Here is a 23577-nt window from a genome sequence, read left to right as displayed (position 1 = left end):
CTCGTAGACCCTGTTCCGGCTCCCTCGTAGACCCTGTGCCGGCTCCCTCGTAGACCCTGTGCCGGCTCCCTCGTAGACCCTGTTCCGGCTCCCTCGTAGACCCTGTTCCGGCTCCCTCGTAGACCCTGTTCCGGCTCCCTCGTAGACCCTGTGCCGGTTCCCTCGTAGACCCTGTTCCGGCTCCCTCGTAGACCCTGTGCCGGCTCCCTCGTACACCCTGTGCCGGCTCCCTCGTAGACCCTGTGCCGGCTCCCTCGTAGACCGCTCCCTTTTGGCTTCAGTTTAGCTTCTGTATGGCTCTCCATTGATCACTCTCAAATGAAAAGCCATCCAATAACACCCGCTGCTCGGTTGAAATGTTCTGATTTAGGAGGTTATCCAGTATTAGCCTCTGCCTTGTAACTTGTCTGAGGCCCTGCAATAGAAAAAAGAGAACAATGAGATCCATGAATGATTAGAAGAAACCCCCTCTATGTAGGGATGCACCGATATATCGGCTGTGGAACATTTTCGGCCAAGAATAAGGTTATCTGCATTTTGCCAATAGAAGAAAAAAAAAAGTGCCGATATTGGCATTAAGCGTCCCATTGATTTCAATGAAGAAACGCATCACATTGACTTCAATGCATAATCGCGTCCTATTGACTTCAATGCAAAAATGCCCCCTATTGACACACTGATCAAATACATACCTTACGTCGTACAAAGAATGGGGGTCGCGTCTCTCTCGCCTCCACCTCCTCCCAGTTTATTCCTTCGAAAAACGGGTGGTCTCTGATGTTCCTGAAGGCCGCTTTGCGCGCCTCTCTGTCTTGGGACTGGAGCTACAGGAAGAAAAGAAGACAGAAAAACATAAGATGACAGCAATGGCTCATGAAGTGCACTGACTTTTTGGCGGAGCCTATATGGCTACTCCTTGTCCCGCTGGGACTGTGTCACTACTTACCTTTTCCAGCAGGTCCTTAAAGTTGTTGTAGGCTTCTTGGTTACTGGCACTGTCATGTGGAATATGGCTTGAAAAAGTACCGAAGGCCAGATCACATAAAGTCACTCCCAACATGTAGTAATCTATGGTTGGGTCATGCAACATCTGTGGGGAAATCAAAGGGAGAAAGACAAGGATAAAAGGTCAGACTAGAGAACAGCAGCATCAACATTACAACATGTATTCAGTTTCAGTGTGTAAATGTTAATCCCCAGGGGTGGGTGGTAGCTGGTCGTAGCCCCCAGGAGTGGACAGGACCCCCAGCGCCCAGATGATGGTTAGACAGGATCCCCAGGACTGAACAGGACCCTCAGGGCCAGATGGTAGCTAGAAAGAGCCCCCCAGGTGCAGGTATTAGGTGGACGGGACCCCCAGAACCAGATAGTGGCTGGATGAGGCCCCCAGGACTGGACTTGATATCCAGAACCAGGTGGGTAACTGGACCAAGGTCATTAATCCAATCCTAATCTGATAATTGCTCTATATATACAAGTTCTGGGTAATCCAGGCCTAGCATGGTTAACAATTGCTCTGTGTATGGGCACATTGGACTTACCTTGCATTCAGGCGTGTCGAAAGTTACAACTCCAAAATCCGCAATTTTTATGTGCCCGGTGCTATCTATGAGGACGTTGTCAAGCTTTAGGTCTCTGTGGAGAAAAAAAAAAGTGTCAGTTCTGTAGTTCAGACAATGATCCCTCCCATAGATCCCGGGAATTACAGAGGGATGAACAATCACAAAGCTCCCTTTCCTAGCGCCGCCCAATGTTTCCTATGATCCGGTCTACATTCCTCCGTCCTCATCTCCTCCTTATTTGCGCATCCATTGGATGGAGGAGGAGGAACAGGTCACCATTGGGTGTTCAGGCTGCGGGAGGGGGGGAGGGGGTGGATTGTACCGCAAATAATTGTACTTACTGGTGTATGATACCCATGGAGTGGATAAACTGCAGCCCACACACGAGCTCCGCTGCGGTCAGTCTGAGGGTGGTGATGTCACATCTACCTGCCTTGCCCATCAGATCTCCTCCGCTCAGATATTCCATGACATAGAAGAATTGGTTCTGGGGGGGAAAAACAGACGGGTCAATCAATGCATTTCACTTAGAAGGTCCAAATCAGAGTGACGTGTTGTATATATCTACCCAAATATACTGCAGGACGTCTACCTACACTATATCCATCCATATCTACAGCTTCCTACACTATATCCATCCATATCTACATCTTCCTACACTATATCCATCCATATCTACATCTTCCTACACTATATCTATACCTACCTACACTATATCCATCCATATCTACATCTTCCCACACTATATCTATACCTACCTACACTATATCCATCCATATCTACATCTTCCTACACTATATCTATACCTACCTACACTATATCCATCCATATCTACATCTTCCTACACTATACCTATCTATACCTACCTACACTATATCCATCTATCCATCTATCTTTATCTACCTACACTATATCCATCTATGTACATCACATTGCTGAGGTCACTGACCCAGCAATGATGTCACCAGACTGGGCTGATGATGACATCCAGATATCATGAAGCAATGTTTGCACTATTTTATATACATGCCATTCATTCTATACTTATCTCTCTTCCGAAAAATAGACTTACCTGCGTCTGGAATGTGGCATAGGCGTGGGTACAGTAATGGCAGCCCCCCACCTTCTCCAGGGCATGAAGTTCACGCAGGGCGAAGTCATGGCTGAATGAAGCTATCTCCATCTTCAGAACGATCTTCACGGCCACCAACATGCCGCTGTCAATGTGAGTCGCCAGCACCACCTTGTAGGAGAGAGAGCGAGAGAGACGGTTAGTACACTATATTATTCCATGTGCTCTAACTGCTAGGCCTGGTTCACAGACGTTTTGCTGTTTGAAATGCATTCCTCATTCGGACTTCACTTCAGACAGCAATACCGAGGAACCACGCATGTTGTGCATGGTTGTTGTGTGGGAGGCGGTTGCAACACAGCATTGTTTATTCAAATGAATCAAGTTGGGCCACAGAGCATGACAAGGGGGTATAATTCCTGCCGCCGCTGCGGCGAAGGAGAGCATTTGTACACCCCCAGCAACAGGGGGAGCAGTTGAGGGGGGGCGAGGTTTTAAAAGAGGAGTGTGTGTGCCTGTCAGTGGGTAGAGAGGTGTCGGCTGCTACGGAAAGCTGATCGCCGATTGCGGGACCCCTGGGCGGCAGATATCCCAGGTGCCCACACTAGCACACCCCTGTCTGGCCAGTTAGACCCCTTTCATTGCTGGGGTGCTTTGCAGGCGCTACAGTGCTAAAAATAGCGCCTGCAAAGCACCCTGAAACAGTCGCTACAGTCTCTCCAATGTTAAAGCCCCGGTGCACTGGCAGGTCGCTGAAAAGATGTTCTGCTAGCACCATCTTTGCAGCGGGGAAGGAGCGGTGTATACTTCACTCCTTCACCGCTCCTGCCCATTGAAATCAATGGGGCAGCGCAACTATAGCGTTGCTGCAGTGGCGCTTTGTGGGTGGTTTTAACCATTGCTAGCGGCCGAATACCACCGCTACAACGGCGGTAAAGTGGTGCTAAAAATAGTACCATTCGTTTTTCCACTGCCCCAGTGTGAAAGGGCCCTTACTGGAGCTCCGTGCCTGAACTTGTTGTGGCATTGAGCTTCAGGATTCAGCTGTACTCCCCTGATGGTCGGCTCTGTGTGTGGGATATGATAGGAGGGTGCTGGTGCTTTATTTTTTGTGTGGGGGGGCAGTTTTTTTTGCCACTACCCTAGGCCTGGGCCTTGTTGGCCTAGGCCAAAACACAGCACTGCGATCCCCCCAGTGTGTATGGGCCCATCCATACTAATCTCTCTCACTAAGCTTACTTACCGTCCCAAAGGCTCCTGATCCAAGTATCTTATGGAAGATGAAACTCTGCAGAGTCAAGTTGGTCTCTTTGTGTCCTGTAGGCGCCGCTACTCGTTCTGTAGGGGCCGCTACGCGTTCTGTCGTCACACCGTCAGCTAGAGAGAAGAAAGAGATACATTTATTGCCCCGCCCGCATACAAGTCTTATCACTGATTTCTATTGGTAATTAAAGTCTCCAATACAGAAAGAGCTGACCCTGGAAGTTTACATTTACACAGGGATATTATCATCGCATCACTGACTAACTGCAGGCTTAGAGCAAGTCTATAGGTGTGTAGGTATGGGGAGGGGGTTAAGCTCTCAGTGCAATGCCCAGCAATGGAGGCAGTAGATTATGGTTGGGGGTAATCTTTAACTGCTTTAGCCATGAAATGGGGGGGGCTCAAAATATTTCAGTGCCATTGCCAGGAATTTGGGGGGACATTATGGGGTGGGGGGGTTAAACTTACAGTGCCATGCCTAGCAATGCGTGGGGAGGGGGGGAATGAGGTGGTTCAACTTTCACTGACATGGCCAGCAATGTGGGGGAGTTAATGGGGGATTAAAATTCAGTGCCAAACCTAGAAGTTGGGGGGGGGGAATAAGGAGAAGGAATGTGGGGGGCAGTCCAGTTTATCATTTCTCTTGTCAATGATAAGTAAAATTGGTATTTGCTCGCTATCACGGGACGAATTTCTCCTCCTCTGAGCCCAGTTCCTCTTTAGGGATGAATTTGGTGGAGGAATTCCTTGTTCCCCTTTCCTATGTACTATTTGAAGATTTACAACTAATCCTTACCTCCTTCGTCACTCCTCCTCCTCTTCCTCAGATGGCTCTCACATTCTATGTCCTGGGATGATCTCCTCTTCTCTCCTTTTCTCTCTGCACAACTCTGGAGATCCTCACTGGTTGTGTAATATCTACTACGCCTCTTCCTGGGAACCTGGCCTGTCTGGTCAGGAGAGCTCCCTTCTTCCTCCTCTCTTCTCCTCTTCCTGGTAACCTGCCCTGTTTGCTCAACAAACATCTCTAGTTCCTCACTGGCACTGTAATAGATTTCCTCGCTGCTCCTCTTCCTGGAAACCTGGCCTGTCTGCTCAGCGGAGCTCCCTTCCTCCTCTCTGCTCCTCTTCCTGGGAGCTTGGTCTGTCTGCTCAGCAGAGCTCCCCTCTAACTCCTCTCTACTCCTCTTCCTGGGAGCCTGGCCTGTCTGCTTTGCAGAGCTCCTTTCCTCCTCCTCTCTGCGCCTCTTCCTAGGAACCTGGCCTGTCTGCTCTACAAACAGCTCTAGTTCCTCACTGGCGCTGTAATAAATTTCCTCGCTGCTCCTCTTCCTGCGCCTCTGATTGGACATTGTGGATGTTCCAATGCAAAGTTCCTCTCTGCTAATCTCTTGTCCTCTCTGCATGGCAGTTTTTATAATTTTAATTAGATATGAAATAATACAGAAAAGTGATAATATAAACTTCTCTTCCTCTTCCCGCGCTGTGTACAATATATACAATCTATATATGAAGGTTATATATGGAATATTCTCCTATAACAGTATGCTGATAGAGAGCTCAGAATTCTGTGTCTGCACTCGTCTGTCTCCAATACACACTGACTCTCCAACTGCCCGACACTCTGCTTTTATAGGCTGGGAGCCCTCTATGATGTCACTTCCTGTCACATGACCAGCCTGAGCTTTCAACTGACACTAACTGACACTTATGCCCATATATGGTAAACAGCCCGGATCATGTAAACAGCACTGATCATGTGATACAGATCTGACATATACCAAAGTGTTGTACAATTTTACACATTATTCATATACATTTATATAATGCTGACATATTTTGTAGCGCTGTGCAATAGAAAACTATTATTATTACTAATATATATATATAAAGAGCTCTGATCTATTCTATTACATTGTACAATTATATATTATTATTATTCAAATATCCAGCCACTGTCTGATCTTCCAACTGACACTAACTGACACTTATGCCCATATATGGTAAACAGCCCAGATCATGTAATATGGATCTGACATATACCAAAGTGTTGTACAATTTTACACATTATTTATATACATTTATATTAGTGTTGACATATTCTGTAGCGCTGTGCAATTCAAAACTTTTATTGTTATTACTAATGTGTGTGTGTGTATATATATATATATATATATATATATATATATATATATATATATATATATTACTGACACATTCAGTAACATTGTACAATTACATAGTATTATTACAGATTTATATATAGCATTGTACAATCAGTATTATATATTTTATATAGCGCTGACATTTACCATAACATTGTACAATCACTCATTATTAAAGTTAATCATTTTATATAGCACGAACATATACCGTAGCGTTGTACAATCACACCTTATTATGATACATTTTATATAGCGCTGACATATACCATAGCTTTTTACAGTCACCCATTATTACTATTATTATACATTTTATATAGCACATCAGAGGACCCCCCCCCCCATATCGCATCAGAGGTCCCCCCCCCATATCACATCAGAGGTCCCCCCTCCCCCCATATCACATCAGAGGTCCCCTCCCCCCATATCACATCAGAGGTCCTCTACCACATGAGAAGTCACCCCATCAAATCTTAGGACCCCCCCATCTCATTGGGGATACCCATGATACATGACATCATATTAAGTATACCCCCATCACATCAGAGGACCCCCCCATCATATCAAAGGACCCCCCCCATCATATCAAAGGACCCCCCCCATCATATCAAAGGACCCCTCATCACATAAGTGATATCCATCAGATATTTCCCCATCATATCAGAGATCTCCCTATTAAATCAAAGGATCCCCTAGCACATCCTCATATCACATTAGAGGTCCCCCCCCATATCACATCAGAGGCCCCCCCCATATCACATCAGAGGTCCCCCCCCCATATCACATCAGAGGTCCCCCCCCATATCACATCAGAGGTCCCCCCCCATATCACATCAGAGGTCCTCCCCCCCATATCACATCAGAGGTCCTCCCCCCCCCATATCACATCAGAGGTCCTCCCCCCCTTATCACATCAGAGGTCCCCCCCCGCATATCACATCAGAGGTCCCCCCCCGCATATCACATCAGAGGTCCCCCCCCCGCATATCACATCAGAGGTCCCCCCCCCGCATATCACATCAGAGGTCCCCCCCCCCGCATATCACATCAGAGGTCCCCCCCCCGCATATCACATCAGAGGTCCCCCCCGCATATCACATCAGAGGTCCCCCCCCCATATCACATGAGAGGTCCCCCCCATATCACATCAGAGGTCCTCTACCAAATGAGAAGTCACCCCATCAAATCTTAGGACCCCCTCCCATCACATTGGAGATACCCATGACATCAGAGGACTCCCCATCATATCAAATATACCCCCATCACATCAGAGGGCCCCCCTATCACATCAAAGGACCCCTCATCACATAAGAGATATCCATCAGATATTTCCCCATCATATCAGAGATCTCCCTATTAAATCAAAGGATCCCCTAGCACATCCTCATATCACATTAGAGGTCCCCCCCATATCACATCAGAGGTCCCCCCCCCATATCACATCAGAGGTCCCCCCCCATATCACATCAGAGGTCCCCCCCCATATCACATCAGAGGTCCCCCCCCATATCACATCAGAGGTCCCCCCCCATATCACATCAGAGGTCCTCCCCCCCCCATATCACATCAGAGGTCCTCCCCCCCTTATCACATCAGAGGTCCCCCCCACATATCACATCAGAGGTCCCCCCCGCATATCACATCAGAGGTCCCCCCCGCATATCACATCAGAGGTCCCCCCCCCCGCATATCACATCAGAGGTCCCCCCCGCATATCACATCAGAGGTCCCCCCCCCGCATATCACATCAGAGGTCCCCCCCGCATATCACATCAGAGGTCCCCCCCCCCGCATATCACATCAGAGGTCCCCCCCCCCGCATATCACATCAGAGGTCCCCCCCATATCACATCAGAGGTCCTCTACCACATGAGAAGTCACCCCATCAAATCTTAGGACCCCCTCCCATCACATTGGAGATACCCATGACATCAGAGGACTCCCCATCATATCAAATATAACCCCATCACATCAGAGGGCCCCCCTATCACATCAAAGGACCCCTCATCACATAAGAGATATCCATCAGATATTTCCCCATCATATCAGATATCTCCCCATCACATCAGAAATCTCCCTATTAAATCAAAGGATCCCCTAGCACATCCCCATCACATCATAGGTCCCCCCCCATATCACATCCGAGGTCCCCCCCCATATCACATCCGAGGTCCCCCCCCCATATCACATCCGAGGTCCCCCCCCCATATCACATCCGAGGTCCCCCCCCCCTATCACATCAGAGGCCCCCCCCCCATATCACATCAGAGGCCCCCCCCATATCACATCAGAGGTCCTCTACCACATGAGAAGTCACCCCATCAAATCTTAGGACCCCCCCATCACACCATTACATTGGGGATACCCCCCCATCATATCAAAGGACCCCTCATCACATAAGATATCCATCAGATATCTCCCCATCACATCAGAGCTCCCCCATCACATCAGAGATCTCCCTATTAAATCAAAGGATCCCCTAGCACATCCCCATCACATCAGAGTTCCCCCCCATATCACATCAGAGGCCCCCCCCATATCTCAACAGAGGCCCCCCCCATATCTCAACAGAGGCCCCCCCGCATATCACATCAGAGGTCCCCCCCGCATATCACATCAGAGGTCCCCCCATATCACATCAGAGGTCCTCTACCACATGAGAAGTCACCCCATCAAATCTTAGGACCCCCTCCCATCACATTGGAGATACCCATGACATTAAATCAAAGGATCCCCTAGCACATCCCCATCACATCAGAGTTCCCCCCCCCCATATCACATCAGAGGCCCCCCCCATATCTCAACAGAGGCCTCCCCCATATCACATCAGAGGCCCCCCCCCATATCACATCAGAGGCCCCCCCCATATCACATCAGAGGCCCCCCCATATCACATCAGAGGCCCCCCCATATCACATCAGAGGCCCCCCCCATATCACATCAGAGGCCCCCCCCCATATCACATCAGAGGCCCCCCCCCCATATCACATCAGAGGCCCCCCCCATATCACATCAGAGGTCCCCCCCCATATCACATCAGAGGTCCCCCCCCCATATCACATCAGAGGTCCCCCCCCCATATCACATCAGAGGTCCCCCCCCCATATCACATCAGAGGTCCCCCCCATATATCACATCAGAGGCCCCCCCCCATATCACATCAGAGGCCCCCCCCATATCACATCAGAGGCCCCCCCATATCACATCAGAGGTCCTCTACCACATGAGAAGTCACCCCATCAAATCTTAGGCCCCCCTCCCATCACATTGGAGATATCCATGACATCAGAGGACTCCCCATCATATCAAGTATACCCCCATCACATCAGAGGACCCCTCATCACATAAGAGATATCCATCAGATCTTTCCCCATTATATCAGATATCTCCCCATCACATCAGAGCTCCCCCATCACATCAGAGATCTCCCTATTAAATCAAAGGATCCCCTAGCACATCCCCCATCACATCAGAGGTCCCCCCCCATATCACATCAGAGGTCCCCCCCCCATATCACATCAGAGGCCCCCCCCCATATCACATCAGAGGTCCCCCCCCATATCACATCAGAGGTCCCCCCCCATATCACATCAGAGGTCCCCCCCCCATATCACATCAGAGGTCCCCCCCCATATCACATCAGAGGTCCCCCCCCCCATATCACATCAGAGGTCCCCCCCCATATCACATCAGAGGTCCCCCCCCATATCACATCAGAGGTCCCCCCCCATATCACATCAGAGGTCCCCCCCCATATCACATCAGAGGTCCCCCCCCATATCACATCAGAGGTGTCCCCCCCCATATCACATCAGAGGTGTCCCCCCATATCAGATCTCCCCATGAAATCATAGGACCCCCCCATGAAATCAGATATCCCCATCACATCAGAGGACCCCCCATCACATCAGAGGACCTCCTATTATCTTCAGTGAACCCCCTATCACATCGGAGGACTCCCCATCACATCGAAGGACTTCCCATTATCAGAGAACCCCCCCATCATATCAAGGGACCCCCCCATCACCTAATTGGACCCCCATCAAATCAAACATACCTCATCACATCAGAGATCTCCCCATCAAATCATAGGATCCCCTCCCCATTACATCAGAGGAATCCTCATATCGGAGATATCCCCATCACATCAGAGGTACCCCATTACATCAAAGGACCTCCCATCACATCAGTGGACCCCCCCATCATATCAGAGATACCTATAACATCTGAGGTCCCTCCAACACATTAGAGCTTCCCCATCACATTAGACATCTCCCCATCACATCAGGGGTAGCTCGATCATATCAGAGATCCCCAAATCACATCAGTGGACCTTAATCATATCAGAGCCCCCCTCGTCACATCAGAGGTCCCCTATCACATCAGAGGACCTCCCTCCCATTACATCTGAGGTCCCCTCATCACATCAGAGCTACCCATGACATCAGAGGTCCACCCATCCAACTAGAGATCCCCCCATATCGCATCAGAGGTCCCCCCCCCATATCGCATCAGAGGTCCCCCCCCCATATCGCATCAGAGGCCCCCCCCCCATATCGCATCAGAGGTCCCCCCCCCATATCGCATCAGCGGTCCCCCCCCATATCACATCAGAGGCCCTCTACCACATGAGAAGTCACCCCATCAAATCTTAGGACCCCCCCATCACATTGGAGATACCCATGACATCAGAGGACTCCCCATCATATCAAGAATACCCCCATCACATCAGAGGGCCCTCCCATCACATCAGAGGGCCCCCCCCCATCATATCAAAGGACCCCTCATCACATAAGAGATATCCATCAGATATTTCCCCATCATGTCAGAGCTCCCCCATCGCATCAGAGATTCCCATCACATCAAATGACCCCTCATCGCATCAGAGATTCCCATGACTTCTGAGGTCCCTCCAACACATCTGAGGTTCCCACATTAGATTTGAGATCCCCCCCATCACATCAGAGATCCACGCATTCCATTAGAATTCTCCCCATCACATCACGGTCCCCCCCCCCCCCCAGTCACATCAGAGATCCCCCAGTCACATCAGAGGTACAACCCATCACATCAGTGTTCCCCCCCCCATCAAATTATAGGACCCCTCATCACATCAGCAATACCCATCACCTCTGAGGTTCCCCTCATCACATCAGATATCTCCCCCCCCCATCACATCAGAGATCCCCCCCCATAACATCAGTGGACCCCCATCACATCAGAGGACCTCAATCACATCAGATCTCCCCATGAAATCATAGGACCACCCCCATTAAATCCGAGATATCCCCATCGTATCAAGGGACCCCCCATCACCTAATAGGACCCCCATCAAATCAAACATACCCATCACATCACAAGACCTCATCACATCAGAGATCTCCCCATCAAATCATAAGACCCCCCCCCCCCATTACATCAGAGGAATCCTCATCATATCGGAGATATCCCCATCACATCAGAGGTACCCCATTACATCAAAGGACCTCCCATCACATCAGTGGACCCCCCCTCCCATGATATCAGAGATACCTATAACATCTGAGGTCCTTCCAACACATTAGAGCTTCCCCATCACATTAGACATCTCCCCATCACATCAGGGGTAGCTCGATCATATCAGAGATCTCCCAAATCACATCAGTGGACCTTAATCATTTCAGAGCCCCCCTCATCACTTCAGAGGTCCCCTATCACATCAGAGGACCTCCCTCCCATTACATCTGAGGTCCCCTCATCAAATCAGAGCTACCCATGACATCAGAGGTCCACCCATCCAACTAGAGATCCCCCCATAACATCAGAGGTCCCCCCATCACATCAGAGATCTCCCCATCATATCAAAGGACCCCCATCACCTAAGTGGACCCCCATCAAATCAAAGGACCTCTCATCACATCAGTGGACCCTCATCATATCAGAGATATCCATCACATCACAGGAACCCCATCAAATCCTTGGTCCCCCCATTAAATTAGAGATCCTACCCCATCACATCAGAGGATCCCCTATTACATTCCTTTTCTGTCATTTAGTATAATAGTTTGTGTGGCATTTTGTTCTTTACTGTCATATTTGTGTTGACACCCTGGGGGAACCTACATGGCACCCCAGGGGGAATCCAAATGTTAGCCCAAGGGAAACCCAGAATTACACCCCAGGGTATTTTACATTGCAGCCAGAGGGGAACCCAACTGGCTGCCCTGGGGGAAACCCAAATGACAGCCTGGGGGAGAACCCAAATGGCACTGCAGGGGTGAACCTGAATGGCAGACCAGGGGTGAACCCGAATGCCACTTTGGCAAGTCCAAATGGTACCCTGGGTGATCCCAAACAGGGACCTGGGCAAACCCAATTGGCCCCCTAGGGGGAAGAAAAATAGCAGCCCTGGTGGAAACCAAATGGCTACCCGGGCAGAACAAAAATTGCAGCCTGGGGGGATCCCAAGTGGGATTCTGGGGTAACCCAAATGGCACCCTAGGGGGTAACCCAAATGGCACCCTAGGGGGTAACCCAAATGGCACCCCAGAGGGGAACCCAAATGTCACCCTAGTGGGGAACCCAAATGGCAGACCAGGGGTGAACCCAAATAACACCCTGGAAGGTAACCCAAAAGGCTGACCAGGGGTGAGCCCAAATGGCACCCCAGGGGGGAACCCAAATGGCAGACCAGGGGTGAACCCAAATGACACCCTGGGAGGTAACCCAAATGGCACCCCAGGGGGGAACCCAAATGGTACCCTGGGTAATCCCAAACAGGTACCTTGGCAAACCCAAATGGCACCCTAGGGGGAAGAAAAATAGCAGCCCTGGTGGAAACCAAATGGCTACCCGGGCAGAACAAAAATTGTAGCCTGGGGGGATCCCAAGTGGCATTCTGGGGCAAACCCAAACGGCAACTCGGGTGAATCCAAATGGCACCCTAATGACATCCCTGATGGAACCCCAAATGACTCCCCGGGCAGAACCTATATTGCAGCCCAAGGGGATACCCTTGCAAACCCATATGGCAAGATGCATATATAGCAGAGATATATTTGCTTAGGAGATGTGTTTGAGTTTCATGAAAAATTCCAACCCCATATTAGCAGCACTGCCCATCATTACAAAATACGCCCCCTTCATGTAGGCATCTGCCCCTCGCACGCGCCCATCATGAACAAACACCCCCCCCCCCCCTCGCAAACTTCCACAAGCATCAGGAGTGTGTGGCACAATGTTGGCTATTGTGTTCAGGCGCGATCTACAGCTGATCGTAAATTCAGATGTTTCGGCGGCTCCGTACTGAGCATGCGCAGTTTCAGGCAGGTTTTTCTCGATAGGGGGCATTTCTCGACAGGACACCGGCCCTTAGAGTGAGTATCCATCATAATGTTCAGAATAGAAAGATCTCATTGGTTAGCCTGGTCACGTGGTGATGAGGGCTTTCTATGACAAGCATTAGGATGGGTACAGCGAGGTCCGGAGGGGTGGGCAGGACATTTTGAAGCTGGGACTCCTTACAGGAAGAAGAAGCCTAAGTCACTTCTCATTGGTCAGCAGGGTCACATGGCTGTGCCGTCCAATCACCACTTGGCATTGTGAGTATTATGATGGACACATTTGGATTCGGAGGGGTTGGGCGCGATATGTGGAGTAAGTTCACCTTTTCATTTCTCATGATAAGGTGAACTTACCTTTTTATGTGAATTAGTAAATAGTGAGAGTTATAGGGGAGAGTGCAGAGACCGGTGCAGCTCTGCAGAGAAACCAATCCGCTTCCAGTCAGAGCTTAATTGAACAAGCTAGAAGCTGATTGGCTGTCACCAGATTTTTCACAATCCAGTTTTAGTAAATCTGCTCCAAATCAATATTTCGGTAATTTCTGGTACTATTTGTATCCACTAAATATATTACCTGGATTGTAGCGTTTGCTCGGCCTGAGGAAGGATTGGTTGCGATCTGTTGGCAAGTCTGACACAATAATGCGATCGGAAGTTCCTGTCCAATAATAACTTGTAGTAAATCTCCTCCTAATGGATCACAAATGACTGTGATTGGGTAGTGGGTTAGGTTAGGGGATGGGGGTCGGGGTTACAGGGCAGCCGTTAGGGATGGGATTGGGGTGGGGGGGGGGTAAGCGTTAGGATTAGGGGGGTCATTGCATTGTAACAATCAAAAACGTTTTTATCTACTTGTGGTTCTGTGTGGTAAGTATTGTGATTTCCCCCCCCCTTTCCCACGCAGTGAAAGCTGCACATACCCCAGGAGGCTGCTGATTAACCACTGCCCGCCATATATCAATATGACGGCAGCAAAGTGATTTCATTATCCTGACCGGACGTCATATGATCTCCAGCGGGACAAACCACCTGCAGGGGGTGTGGCGCAGCGCGGGAATTAGTGGTGTGGTGCGTCAGTCTGACACACTGCATCTCTGATCTTGGTAAAGAGCCTCTGACGTGGGCTCATTACCATGTGATCAGCTGTGTCCAATCACAGCCGGTCGTGTCGTTTCTCGGCTTTTCCTCTATTCACACCGACAAGGCGCGGGTAGAGGAGAGACAATCGGCTGCTCTCCTGGACATTGATTATCAGTGCAGACCCACCAAGGATGCCCAACCATGACCACTAGGTGTGCCAATCAGTGGCCATTAGAGATGCCCATCAGTCAGTGCCTCATCATCAGTGCTGCCTATCAGTGCCACCGATCAGTGCCCATCTGTAGTGCCCATCAGCGCTGCATATCAGTGCCTCATCACTGCCCATCAGTGTTGCCTTATCAGTGAAAGAGAAAACGTACTTATTTACAAAATATTATAACAGAAACAAAGTTGTTTGTGTTTTTTTTTATTTATTTTTTTTCCATAATTTTCAGTCCTTTTTTTTTTCTTATTTGTTTAGCAAAAAAATAAAAAACCCCGGAGGTGATTAAATACCAAAAAAATAAATCTCTATTTGTGGGAACAGAATGATAAATTAACTTGTTTGGGTACAGTGTTGCATGACCGCGCAATTGTCATTCAAAGTGCGTCAGTGCTGAAAATGGGCCTGGGCAGGAAGGGGGTTAATGCCCAGTATTGAAGTGGTTAATATCTGAGGGATTGTAGTTACATAGTTAGTCAAGTTGAAAAAAGACACAAGTCCATCCAGCTCAACAAATAAAAATAAAAAAATCATACAATCCCATATACGTAATCCTTCACCCACAGTTGATCCAAATGAAGGAGATAAACCCCAGCAGAGCATGATCCAATTTGCTACAGCAGGGAAAAAAAAAAAATTCCTTCCTGATCCCCCGAGAGGCAATCGGATTTTCCCCGGATCAACTTTACCTATAAATGTCAGTGCCCAGTTATATTATGTATACTCAGGATAGAATCCAGGCCTTTCTTAATCACTTCAGCACTGAGCCTATTTCTGAGATTTGGTGTTTACAAGTTAAAATCTTTTTTTTTTTTTTTTTTTTTTTTTTAGAAACTTACTTGCAAATATAAAATATATATAATATTTTTTTTTCCCCAACACCCTATAGAATAAAATGGCGGTCGTTTCAATACTGTTTGGAAAAAATACACTTTTTTAAATTAGAAAATAAGACAGCAGTAAAGTTAGCCCAATTTTATTTTTATTTTTTTTTATATTGTGAAGGATGAAGTTACGCAGAGTAAATTGATACCAAACACGTCACGCTTAAAAATTGCGCCCGCTCCTGGAATGGGGGACAAACTTTTGCCCTTAAAATCTCCATAGGCGACATTTAAAAATATTCTACAGGTTGCTTGTTTTGCTTTTATAGAGGAGGTCTAGGGCTAGAATTATTGCTCTCGCTCTACCGATCGCAGCAATTCCTCACATGTGTGGTTTGAACACCGTTTTCATAGGCGGGCGCTGCTCACGTATGTGTTCGCTTCTGCACACGAGCTCGGCGGGGTGGTGCACATTTTTTATATTATTTATTTTACCTTTTATTTTTACTTTACTTATTTTTACACTGTTCTTTAAAAAAAATAAAAAATTGGGTCACACTTATTCCTATTACAAGGAATGTAAACATCCCTTGTAATAGAAAAAAAGCATGACAGGTTCTCTTAACCACTAGGCGTCTGCTCTATAGCCGAAAGACGGCTGTAGAGGGGAAGCCAATTGCCGGGAGGCCGTCCCTGGACGGCCTCCTGTTTACTTCCGCAATGCGCGCTCCCACGAGCGCGCATCGGGGAAGTTCTGTGCTGGCCGTGTCCCCCGGACACAGCCAATCACAGATCGTTGTAAACGGCCAATCACAGCGGCCGTTTACAGTGCAATTGGCATGCCCAATGAGAGGTGATCTCATATGTAAAAATATGAGATCATCTCTCATCGTCGGCTCTCCCTCCTCACACAGAGACAGCATGTGAGGAGGGAGAGATTAGCGGCTGCAGCGGCCGTGAGTAATGTCCCCAGTGTGCCACCTGTCAGTGCCATCTGGCCCCAGTGTGCCACCTGTCAGTTCCACTTGTCATCAGTACCATATCACTGCCACGTGTCATTAGTGCCATCTGTTAGTGCCATCTGTTATCAGTGTCACGTGTCATTAGTGCCATCTGTCATCAGTGTCACGTGTCATCAGTGCCACGTATTAGTGGTATCTGTCATCAGTGCCACGTCAGTGTCACTGTCCTGGTGCTCCAGGGCCTTCAAAAGTGTAATAGGTAGTCAACAAGTTAGATGTGTAATTTATGCTCCTAGAACATGTGACGGCGCTCCCTACATGTTGGGCCTCTCTATGTGGCCAGGCTGTGGAAAAGTCCGACACATGTGGTATTGTAATACTCAGGAGGAGAAGCAGAATTTATTTTATTTTGGGGTGTCATCTGTGGTATAAACATGCCATGTGAGAGAAATAACCTATTACAATGACAATTTTGTGAAAAATTAAAAAATTTAAAAAATAAATCATTATGCAAAGAATTGTGGGAAAAAAATGACAGCAGCAAAAAGCTCACCATGCCTCTTACTAAATACCTTGGAATATCTACTTTCAAAAAAGGGGTCATTTGGGGGGTATTTGTACTTTCCTGGCTTGTTTGGGTCACAAGAAATGAGATCGGCCACCAGTACATTAGATGTGATCAATTTTGTATGATTTGCACCACAGCTTGTAGACTCTCTAACTTTCACAAAGACCAAATAATATCCACTAACTTGGGTTATTTTTACCAAAGATATGTAGCTGTATAAACTGTGGCCAAAATTCATGAAAAAAAATAATTTGCAAAAATTTATCACAGAAACAAAGAAAAATGCGTTCTTTTTTTAAAAAATTTTCGGTCTTTTTTTCATTTATAGAGCAAAAAATAAAAAACCCAGAGGTGATCAAATACCACCACAAGAAAGCTCTATTTGTGGGGAAAAAAGGACAAAAAATTCATTTGGGTACAGTGTTACATGACTGAGTAATTGTCATTCAAAGTGTGAGAGCACCGAAAGCTGAAAATTGGTCTGGTCACGAGGGGGGTTTAAGTGCCCAGTTGTCAAGTGGTTAAATATGAGATCTGGGGGTCAAAAAGACCTCACATCTCATATTTACATTAAAATGCAATAAATTAAAAAAAACAGCTATGGGTGGAAGTGACAGTTTGACGTTGATCCACCCTGCAATGGTATGGAGACTATTGAGGCTATTTATACATGGTGATCATATCCCCCCCCTATGTATTTATACATGGTGATCATATCCCCCCTTATGTATTTATACATGGAGATCGTATCCCCCCTTATGTATTTATACATGGAGATTATATCCTCCCCTTATGTATTTATACATGGAGATCATATCCCCCCCTTATGTATTTATACATGGAGATCATATCCCCCCCCCTTATGTATTTATACATGGAGATCATATCCTCCCCTTATGTATTTATGCATGGAGATTATATCCTCCCCTTATGTATTTATACATGGAGATCATATCCTCCCCTTATGTATTTATACATGGAGATCATATCCCCCCTTATGTATTTATACATGGAGATTATATCCTCCCTTATGTATTTATACATGGAGATCATATCCTCCCTTATGTATTTATACATGGTGCTCATATCCTCCCTTATGTATTTATGCATGGAGATTATATCCTCCCCTTATGTATTTATACATGGAGATCATATCCTCCCCTTATGTATTTATACATGGAGATCATATCCCCCCTTATGTATTTATACATGGAGATCATATCCTCCCCTTATGTATTTATACATGGAGATCATATCCCCCCTTATGTATTTATACATGGAGATTATATCCTCCCTTATGTATTTATACATGGAGATCATATCCTCCCTTATGTATTTATACATGGTGATCTTATTCCCCCTTATGTATTTATACATGGAGATCGTATCCCCCCTTATGTATTTATACATGGTGATCATATCCTCCCTTATGTATTTATGCATGGAGATCATATCCCCCCCTTATGTATTTATACATGGAGATCATATCCCCCCTTATGTATTTATACATGGAGATTATATCCTCCCTTATGTATTTATACATGGAGATCATATCCTCCCTTATGTATTTATACATGGTGATCTTATTCCCCCTTATGTATTTATACATGGAGATCGTATCCCCCCTTATGTATTTATACATGGTGATCATATCCTCCCTTATGTATTTATGCATGGAGATCATATCCCCCCCTTATGTATTTATACATGGTGATCATATCCCCCCTTATGTATTTATACATGGAGATCATATCCCCCCTTATGTATTTATACATGGTGATCATATCCTCCCTTATGTATTTATACATGGAGATCATATCCCCCCTTATGTATTTATACATGGAGATTATATCCTCCCTTATGTATTTATACATGGAGATCATATCCTCCCTTATGTATTTATACATGGTGATCATATTCCCCCTTATGTATTTATACATGGAGATCGTATCCCCCCTTATGTATTTATACATGGAGATCGTATCCCCCCTTATGTATTTATACATGGAGATCATATCCCCCATATGTATCTATACATGGTGATCATATCCCCCCTTATGTATTTATACATGGAGATCGTATCCCCCTTATGTATTTATACATGGAGATCGTATCCCCCCTTATGTATTTATACATGGAGATCATATCCCCCCTTATGTATTTATACATGGAGATCATATCCCCCCTTATGTATTTATACATGGAGATCATATCCTCCCCTTATGTATTTATACATGGAGATCATATCCCCCCTTATGTATTTATACATGGAGATTATATCCTCCCTTATGTATTTATACATGGAGATCATATCCTCCCTTATGTATTTATACATGGAGATCATATCCCCCCTTATGTATTTATACATGGAGATTATATCCTCCCTTATGTATTTATACATGGAGATCATATCCTCCCTTATGTATTTATACATGGAGATCATATCCCCCCTTATGTATTTATACATGGAGATCATATCCTCCCCTTATGTATTTATACATGGAGATCATATCCCCCCTTATGTATTTATACATGGAGATTATATCCTCCCTTATGTATTTATACATGGAGATCATATCCTCCCTTATGTATTTATACATGGAGATCGTATCCCCCCTTATGTATTTATACATGGAGATCGTATCCCCCCTTATGTATTTATACATGGAGATCATATCCCCCATATGTATCTATACATGGTGATCATATCCCCCCTTATGTATTTATACATGGAGATCGTATCCCCCTTATGTATTTATACATGGAGATCGTATCCCCCCTTATGTATTTATACATGGAGATCATATCCCCCCTTATGTATTTATACATGGAGATCATATCCCCCCTTATGTATTTATACATGGAGATCATATCCTCCCCTTATGTATTTATACATGGAGATCATATCCCCCCTTATGTATTTATACATGGAGATTATATCCTCCCTTATGTATTTATACATGGAGATCATATCCTCCCTTATGTATTTATACATGGAGATCATATCCTCCCTTATGTATTTATACATGGTGATCTTATTCCCCCTTATGTATTTATACATGGAGATCGTATCCCCCCTTATGTATTTATACATGGTGATCATATCCTCCCTTATGTATTTATGCATGGAGATCATATCCCCCCCTTATGTATTTATACATGGAGATCATATCCCCCCTTATGTATTTATACATGGAGATTATATCCTCCCTTATGTATTTATACATGGAGATCATATCCCCCCTTATGTATTTATACATGGAGATTACCGTATATACTCGAGTATAAGCCGAGATTTTCAGCCTCTTTTTTGAGGCTGAAAGTGCCCCCCTCGGCTTATACTCGAGTCATCGCTGTCTGCCCGCTCGATCAGCGTGTCGAGCAGACAGACAGCGGCCATTCTATTCAAAAGCCGCGCCTCCGGCTCCGCCTTCGCCTGTGATAGGCGGAACACTGAATTTCCCAGCAGCCTGTGTTCCGCCTATCACGGACATCGTATCATCCTCGTACTACGGACGAGGATGATACGACGTCTGTGATAGGCGGAACACAGGCTGCTGGGAAATTCAGTGTTCCGCCTATCACAGGCGAAGGCGGCGGCGCAGCTTTTGATCTTTACAATGGCCGCCGACGAAGAGGGCACGGGACGGCACGGCACGGGACGGGACGGGACGGGGGCAAGGCAAGGCAAGGCACGACACGGGACGGATGCAAGGAGGCAAGGCACGGCACGGGACGGAGGCAAGGAGGCAAGGCACGGGACGGAGGCTCGGGACAAAGGTAGGCTGGACACACACACACACACACACACACACACACACACACACACACACACACACACACACATGGATGGAGACACACACAGGGATGGATGGATGGATGGATGGAGACACACACACACAGGGATGGATGGATGGATGGATGGAGACACACACACACAGGGATGGATGGATGGATGGATGGAGACACACACACACAGGGATGGATGGATGGATGGACACACACACACACAGGGATGGATGGACGGACACACAGGGATGGACGGACACACAGGGATGGACGGACACACAGGGATGGACGGACACACACACAGGGATGGACAGGCATGTCTCACCCTCGGCTTATACACGAGTCAATAAGTTTGCCAGTTTTTTTGGGGGTAAATTGGGGGCCTCGGCTTATATTCGGGTCGGCCTATACTCGAGTATATACGGTATATCCTCCCTTATGTATTTATACATGGAGATCATATCCTCCCTTATGTATTTATACATGGTGATCATATTCCCCCTTATGTATTTATACATGGAGATCGTATCCCCCCTTATGTATTTATACATGGAGATCGTATCCCCCCTTATGTATTTATACATGGAGATCATATCCCCCATATGTATCTATACATGGTGATCATATCCCCCCTTATGTATTTATACATGGAGATCGTATCCCCCTTATGTATTTATACATGGTGATCATATCCCCCCTTATGTATTTATACATGGAGATCGTATCCCCCTTATGTATTTATACATGGAGATCGTATCCCCCCTTATGTATTTATACATGGAGATCATATCCCCCCTTATGTATTTATACATGGAGATCATATCCTCCCCTTATGTATTTATACATGGAGATCATATCCTCCCCTTATGTATTTATACATGTTGATCATATCCTCCCCTTAAAGCGGAGGTCCACCCTAAAGTGGACCTTCCGCTCATCGGAACCCTCCTGTACAGTACAAGTATCTGCACCCACTTCCGGGATAGCTCTCTGCGGAAAGGGGTGTACGTTACGCCCCTTTCCGCAAGTGCCCGCCCCTTTTCGCAAGTGCCCCGCTGCCTGCTGGGAAACACACAGATCCCAGAGGCAGCGGGGACCGTCCTTATTGCGCAGCGCGACTCTCGCATGCGCAGTAGGGAACCGGGAAATGAAGCCGAAAGGCTCCACTTCCTGATTCCCATACCCAAGATGGCGGCGGCAGCACCCGAGAGACGATCTACAGATCGGCTTTGAGTGCCGACATCGCGGGCGCGCTGGACAGGTAAGTGTCACTATTTTAAAAGTCAGCAGCTGCAGTATTTGTAGCTGCTGGCTTTAAAAAAAAAAAAACGCGGAGTCCCGGCGGACTCCCGCTTTAAGTATTTATACATGGAGCTCATATCCTCCCTTATGTATTTATACATGGAGATCATATCCCCCCTTATGTATTTATACATGGAGATCATATCCCCCCTTATGTATTTATACATGGAGATCATATCCTCCCCTTATGTATTTATACATGGAGATCATATCCCCCCTTATGTATTTATACATGGAGATCATATCCCCCCTATGTATTTATACATGGAGATCATATCCCCCCTTATGTATTTATACATGGCGATCATATCCCCCTTATGTATTTATACATGGCGATCATATCCCCCCTTATGTATTTATACATGAAGATCATATCCTCCCCTTAAGTATTAATACATGGAGATCATATCCCCCCTATGTATTTATACATGGAGATCATATCCCCCCTTATGTATTTATACATGGAGATCATATCCCCCCTTATGTATTTATACATGGAGATCCTATCCCCCCTTATGTATTTATACATGGAGATCCTATCCTCCCTTATGTATTTATACATGGAGATCCTATCCTCCCCTTATGTATTTATACATGGAGATCATATCCCCCCTTATATTATACATGGAGATCCTATCCCCCCTTATGTATTTATACATGGAGATCCTATCCCCCCTTATGTATTTATACATGGAGATCCTATCCTCCCTTATGTATTTATACATGGAGATCCTATCCTCCCCTTATGTATTTATACATGGAGATCATATCCCCCCTTATATTATACATGGAGATCATATCCTCCCCTTATGTATTTATACATGGAGATCATATCCCCCTTATATTATACATGGCATTGTAGCAAAGTTTCATTTCTTCAGTGTTGTCACATGAAAAGATAAAATATTTACAAAAATGTGACTGAGGGGTGTACTGTACTGTATTTATACCCTTATATATTTATATATGGCAATCATATCCCCCCTCAATTTCCTCTTCTCAAGAGTGAATAAATTCAGCTCCTCTAATCTTTCCTCATAGCTGAGCTCCTCCATGCCTCTTATCAGTTTGGTTGCCCTTCTCTGCACTTTCTCCAGTTCCCCGATATCCATTTTGAGAACTGGAGCCCAAAACTGAACTGCGTATTCCAGATGAGGTCTTAATAATGATTTGCACAGATTTATTCTCTCTCTCTGGAGTCCATACCTCTCTTATACATGAAAGGACTTTGCTCAGTTTGGAAACCGCAGCTTGGCATTGCATGCTATTATTGAGCTTATGATCTACCAAACCCCCCAGATCCTTCTCCACTATGGATCCCCTCAGTTGTACTCCCCCTAGTGAATGAATGAATGAATGAAATACTTGTATAGCGCACAATGCGAACTGAATCGCCTCTAGTATGTATGATGCATGAGTATTCTTAGCCCCCAAGTGCAGAACTTTAC

General features: G+C 46.3%; 1 long non-coding RNA gene across 6 annotated transcripts in view; it reads left to right on the top strand.

Moving 5' to 3' along the window:
* Positions 1–23577, top strand: part of LOC143961671 (uncharacterized) — an 88489-nt gene that overhangs the window by 49733 nt on the left and 15179 nt on the right. For all 6 annotated transcript variants that reach the window (XR_013270524.1, XR_013270523.1, XR_013270525.1 and 3 more), the window contains one exon: positions 2629–2832. This is a non-coding gene — a long non-coding RNA (uncharacterized LOC143961671). The remainder of the gene's footprint in view (positions 1–2628; positions 2833–23577) is intronic.

Source organism: Lithobates pipiens, unplaced genomic scaffold, assembly GCF_037356315.1.
Source record: "Lithobates pipiens isolate NorthernLeopardFrog02 unplaced genomic scaffold, aLitPip1_a1.2 Scaffold_8, whole genome shotgun sequence".
In the NCBI taxonomy this organism is placed as follows: Eukaryota; Metazoa; Chordata; class Amphibia; order Anura; family Ranidae; genus Lithobates; species Lithobates pipiens.
This window is presented reverse-complemented; position numbering and strand designations above follow the sequence as displayed.